At 41.8% G+C, this 6,003-nt stretch overlaps 1 long non-coding RNA gene across 1 annotated transcript in view; it reads left to right on the top strand.

The window, feature by feature from the left end:
• Positions 1 to 3,067: 3,067 nt before the first annotated feature.
• Positions 3,068 to 6,003, top strand: part of LOC108584640 — a 116,165-nt gene continuing 113,229 nt past the window's right edge. Inside the window, exon 1 of the long non-coding RNA XR_001899961.3 lies at positions 3,068 to 5,047. This is a non-coding gene — a long non-coding RNA (uncharacterized LOC108584640). The remainder of the gene's footprint in view (positions 5,048 to 6,003) is intronic.

Raw genomic sequence — 6,003 nt, 5'->3', positions numbered from 1 at the left:
TCTTCTGGCTTGTAAGATTTCTGATGAGAAGTCTTTTGTTAGTAAATGGGGTTTCCTTTATAGGTGACTAGATACTTTTGATGATTTAAAATTTTTTTTTTTCATTTCAACCTTAGATAGTCTGATGACTATATGTCATGGTGAGGTCCTTTTGTAATGTATTTTTCTGGAGTTTGTTGAGCCTCTTCTATCTGATGACTAAATATTTTGTTAGACTAGACAAGTTTTCCTCAATATTTCCTCAAGTAGCTTTTTCAAACATTTTGCCTTTTCTTGTCCCTTGGGAATACCTGTGATTTTTTTTTTAGGTTCAGATGTTTTACATAGTCCCATATTTCTTGAAGCTTTTTTTCATTTTTTAGTTCTCTTTCTTTCTTTCTTTTTTTTTTTTTTTTTTTTTTGTCTCACTGGATTAACTCAAAAGAACTGTTTTCAATTTCTGAGATTATTTCTTCTTCTTGGTCTAGTTTACTATTGAAGTTTTCAACTATAGTTTGTAATTCCTTCAATGAATGTTTCATTTCCAAAAGTTCTATTTGTTTGTTTTTAATAAAAATACCTGTCTTTTGGTAAATTTCTCATTCATATCAGAATTAATTTTCTGATGTTTCTGTATTGGTTTTCAAATTTGTCTTGGATGCCATTGAGCTTCCTTAAAAATCAGTATTTTGACTTCTTTATCTGGTATTTCAAAAATTCCATTTTGGTTAGGGTCCAATGCTAGAGTGTTAGTGTGATCCTTTTGGGGTGCTGTAACACCCTGTTTTCTTACACTTCCTCATATAGTTTGAATTTGTGTTCCCATCCAAATCTCATGTTTAGCTGTAATCCCCAGTGTTGGTGGAGGGGCCTGGTGGAAGGTGATTGAATCATGAGGCCAGACATCTTCCTTGCTGAACACTTGTGAGTGAGTTCTCACAAGATCCGATTGTTTAAAAGCATGTAGCACCTCTATTGTTTCTCTCTCCTGCTTCAGCTATGTAAGATGTGCCTACTTCCTCTTCATCTTCCACCATGATTAAAAGTTTCCTGAGGCCACCTCAGCCATGGTTCCTATACAGCCTGTGGAGCTGTGAGTCAATTAAACCTCTTTTCTTTATTAATTACCCAATCTCAGGTATTTCTTTATAGCAGTGTAAGAATGGACTAATACAGAAAATTGGTATTGAGGAGTTGGGCATTGCTATAAAGATACCTGAAACTGTAGAAACAACTTTGGAACTGGGTAGTGGGCAGAGTTTGGAACAGTTTGAAAGGCTCAGAAGACAGAAAGATGAGGGAAAGTTTGGAACTTACTAGAGACTCGTTAAATTGATATGACCAAAATGCTAGTAGTGATATGAACAATGAGTCCAGGCTGAGATGGTCTCAGATATAGATGAGGAACTTATTGGGAACTAGAACAAAGGTCACTTTTGTTATGCTTTAGTAAAGAGGTTGGAGGCATTGTTCCCCTGCCTTAAGGATCTATGAAACTTTGGTCTTGAGAGTGATGATTTAGCATATCTGGTAGAAAAAATTTCTAAGCAGCAAAGGATTCAAGAAGTGGCCTGGCTGTTTCTAACAGTATATGCTCATATGTGTGAACAAACAGATCATCTGAAACTGAAACTTATATTTAAAAGGGAAACAGTGCATAAAAGTTTGGAAAATATGCAGCCTGGCCATGTGGTAGAAAAGAAAAACCAATTTTCAGGAGAGGAATTCAAGAAGGCTGCAGAAATTTGCATAAGTACAGAGGAGTCAAATGTTAAAAGCCAACGCAATGGGGAAAATGCCTCTAAGGCATTTCAGAAATCTTCGTGGCAGCCCCTCCCATTACAGGCCCAGAGACCTAGGAGGGAAAATGGTTTTGTGGGCCAGGCCCAGGGCCCTGCTGACCTGCACAATCTTGAGACACTTCTCCCTGCATCCCCGCTGCTCCAGCTCTATCCATGGCTAAAAGGGCCCCAGATACATCTCAGGCCTCTGCTCCAGAGGATGCAAGCCATAAGCTTTGGCAGCTTCCATGTGGTGTTAAGCCTGTGGATGTGCAGAGTACAAGAGTTGAGGCTTGGGAGCCTCTGCCCAGATTTCAGAGGATGTATGAAAACACCTGGGTGTCCAGGCAGAAGTCTGCTGCAGGAGCAGAGCCCTCATGGAGAACCTCTATTAGGGCAATGCAGAGGGGAAATGTGGGATTGGAACCTGTACACAGAATCCCCCTCTAGGGTACTGCCTATTGAAAGTGTGATAAAAGGGCCATTCTCCTCTAGACCCCAGAATGGTAGATCCATTGACAGCTTGCACTGTGTGTGTGGAAAAGCTGTAGGCACTCAATACCATCCTGTGAGAGCAGCCATGTGAGCTGAGCCCTGGAGAGCCACAGGGCATGAGTTGCCCAATGTTTTGGGGTCCCACCCCTTGCATCAATGTGGCCTGGATGTGAGACATGGAGTCAAAGGAGATTATTTTAGAGCTTTAAGATTTAATGACTGCCCTGCTGGGTTTCAGACTTGCATGGGGCCTGTAACCCCTGTGTTTCTGCAGATTTCTCCCTTTTGGAACAGGAGTATTTAGCCAATACCTATACCCCCAATTTTATCTTGGAAGTAACTAACTTCTTTTTGATTTTACAGGCTAGGTGGAAAGGACTTGCCTTGTCTCAGATGATACTTTGGACTATGAACTTATCAGTTAATGGTGAAATGAGTTAAGACTTTGGGGGACAGTTAGGAAGGGATGATTGTATTTTGAAATATGAGAAGGACATGAGATTTGGGAGGGGCCAGGGGCTGGATGATATGGTTGGATTTGTGTCCCTGCTCAAATCTCATGTCAAATTGTCATTCCCAATGTCAGAGGAGGGACCTGGTAGTTTGTGATTAGATCATGGAAGCAGACTTCCCCCTTGCTGTTCTCATGATAGTGAGTACTCCCAAGATCTGGTTGTTTAAAAGTGTGTAGCATCTCCCCCTCTTCTTTCTTCCTTCCACTCTGACCATGTAAGATGTGCCTGCTTTACCTTTGCTTTCTGCTATGGTTGTAAGTTTCCTGAGGCCTCCTCAGCCATGCTTCCTCTACAGTCTGCAGAACCATGAGCTAATTAAACCTCTTTTCTTTATAAATCACCCAGTCTCAGGTATTTCTTTAGAGCACTGTGAGAATGGACTAATACACTTCCAGAATTTTTACACTGTTTCTTCTCATCTGGAGAAATTATCACTTCTTATCTTTGAATTTACTTCCATTTAGATGGAACTGTTTTCCCCTTTGAGCAGTATTACTATAATGAATATTGACTAATTAACTAAGGTCATTTGGCTTTGTTTCTGGGTGCTCTCAGTGGCAAAATCTCTGTACGAATTCCTGGTTATAGATAACTTTAATGTTGTGGCTTTCTCACATGCTGGTTGTAGTAGTAGTGTATTGGACATATGAGTAGGCTCACAGCCTCCTGAAGAAGTGGGGTGGCAGAGATCTCAAAAATCTTATCTTATTCCCAAGCACTGTGCAATTTATGTCAGAAGATTTTGTATTGAGTTGTGCAATTTGATTTTCAGGCCAACAGTCAGGGCTTGCCAGTAAGTGCTAGCTGTTGTGGTAGCAATAGCATGTATGCTTGATAGTTGTTTAGCAGGAGAAACGCTCTTGTGCCTCAGGCAATTGGCTGGCCTGTGGAACACACAGTGGCTTGGGTGCCATGCTCAGCTCTGGGTTGGGAGGCAGCAAAGCATAGCAGGGCTGGACCAAGTAAATCTGCCATTGCATCCTCTAGTGGTAGGCACAAGCATCAGCCGTGACAAGGGTCATGGGGGAGTGGCATAGACTATATGATCTCTTTGGTTATAAATAGCCTTAGTGTGGTGGCCTTCCCAAATGTCAGTTGTAGTAGTAATGTACTGGGCAGGTGAGTGGACATCCTAAGTAACTCAGGCAGTGTGGATGATGATGGTAGCATAGGTTGTGCAAAGTTTGTCTCTTTCCTGAGCACTTGTATCAGCAGATGTTGTGTAGACTGACCTCCTAGCAAGTAGGTGTCTTTTGCAGGTGGGAGCCAGCTATAATTGTGGCAGCAATGTTTATTATGTTTGACTTTTGTTAACCAGGAGAAGTACTCAGATGTTCCAGGGTACGTGCTGGGACGTGACACTCCCAGGGGTCCTAGTCTCATGCTCTGCCTTCTAGGTGGATGAGGGAGAAAATAAATGCCAAATGCCAGGTGGGGCTGGGTTGGACAAGTCTGTCCTCATGCTCCCAAAAGCTGAGCACAAGCACTGGGCCCTGAGGGAGTTGGAGTCAGAAGGCAGTTCTCAGGCCACTGAGGCAATGCTTCACTGAGAAATGGAACAACTTCTTCCACTCCAAGAGCCAGTGGGAGAAAGAGGGGTGGCTAGGTTTCCCAGACAAGCAGCAGTAGTGGGACCCATACCCCTCCTATGCTCTGAACCTGGTGGGGTTTCCTCCCATGGCCTACTAAAAGCAGCAAGCTGAAACACTCAGCCAAGACTCAAGCAGTCTGTCCTCAGATCATGAAAGTGTCCCAGACCACAAAACTCCCTGCCTGGGATGAAAATCACAGCTCCCAGGCCATACCCCTCCCAGCTGTGTCCCAGGAAGTGGAGGCATACAACTTTCACACCCATGGCTTGAGCCCATGCCACAGTCACCTCTCAGTTCTGGCCATGTGGGCTCCTCCTCCACTTGAGACTAGATTACAAATCTCTGTCCCTGAGATTCTCCAAACTAGTGACTGCTGCCCGTGCTGACTGGCATTTTCTGTGCAGCCCACTATGAGTTAGGATCAGGAAGAGCCTTCTTTTATGGGTGCCAGGGTCTGGAAGCATGCATAAAGCACGTCCTGCTGCCACTCCTTCTCACAGTCTCCCCGCTACTTCCCAAATCAGATCTAGCATTTGGAAGGGTCAAGTAGTTCCTGTGTGGCCTGGGTTGCTCAGTTCCCCAGTGAGAATGTGTATTGCAGAGACCTCATCTCAAGCACTGGGGACCCAGCCACTATTTTCCACTGGACCCACAGTACAAGACATTGCCTACCGTATTTTTAAAGGTAACTGAAGTTAATTTCATTTTTATGTTGAACTTCCGTGTTCCTTCTTGGATAAAAGTTTTACAGTGTGAATCTCTATACACTATTTTGTTATTTCTGAGTGGATGAAGTATATAAACAAAATCTTTAGTCTGCCATCTTGAAGGAAAAAGAAACTTAAACTAAACGAATTATGACACTTGTATTTAATAAGAGAAGAGGCAAAAATCTTTGTCAATAATGGAAAAGTCTGACACATTTTGCTGATATACTGTGGAACAAGTACTGTGCAAAAGAGATAGTGTAAATTCTCAAAGCGTGGTTCATGGATCACCCACATCAGAACTACCCGGGAAAGTTAAGTAGAATTCGGATTCTGCCTCCTTCTTTAATTCTAATAAGTAAGAATCTCTAGAGATGGGCCCCAGGGAGTAAATGTTCAATGCTCCCCAAATGTAATTTTAATGAATTTTAGGTTTGAGAATGACTGAACAAGTGTGTTATTTTATCTAAAATAATTTATTTGCTAAGTTTATGTTTTTCATTATTCTTTACTGACTCAAACTTCAATTATATTCAGAAGAAAATGTATTATAAGCAGTCAATGGAATATTATAAATAAAATAAGAGGTACATTTCAAAAGTTTGAGAATACATGTATGTCGCTTATTTTTCCATCTGGGCACTTTAAAAAATGCAAGTGTTAAGAAATGGACATCTTTTTAGTGTCTGGAGCATGTATTTATTGATGCAATTTTATGTTAAAGCAGTGATTTAGTTTTCCAAGAGTACCAACCAAATCAGTAATGAGAAGCGAGTCATTAATGTTAAAAGGCACCATAGGCACTGCCAGTGGGCAATGCTGGTGAGTTTTGCTTTAAATGCTAAGATTTGTCAAGAGTATAAAAAATGTCCTTTCCTGTGTGTTTGCCAGGTTGTGGAACAACTGGTCAAATTAGGCAATCTGGAACTGGAGT

Source organism: Papio anubis, chromosome 2, assembly GCF_008728515.1.
Source record: "Papio anubis isolate 15944 chromosome 2, Panubis1.0, whole genome shotgun sequence".
Lineage (NCBI taxonomy): Eukaryota > Metazoa > Chordata > Mammalia > Primates > Cercopithecidae > Papio > Papio anubis.
The sequence above is the reverse complement of the archived record's forward strand: the minus strand, read 5'-3'. Positions and strand labels throughout refer to the sequence as shown.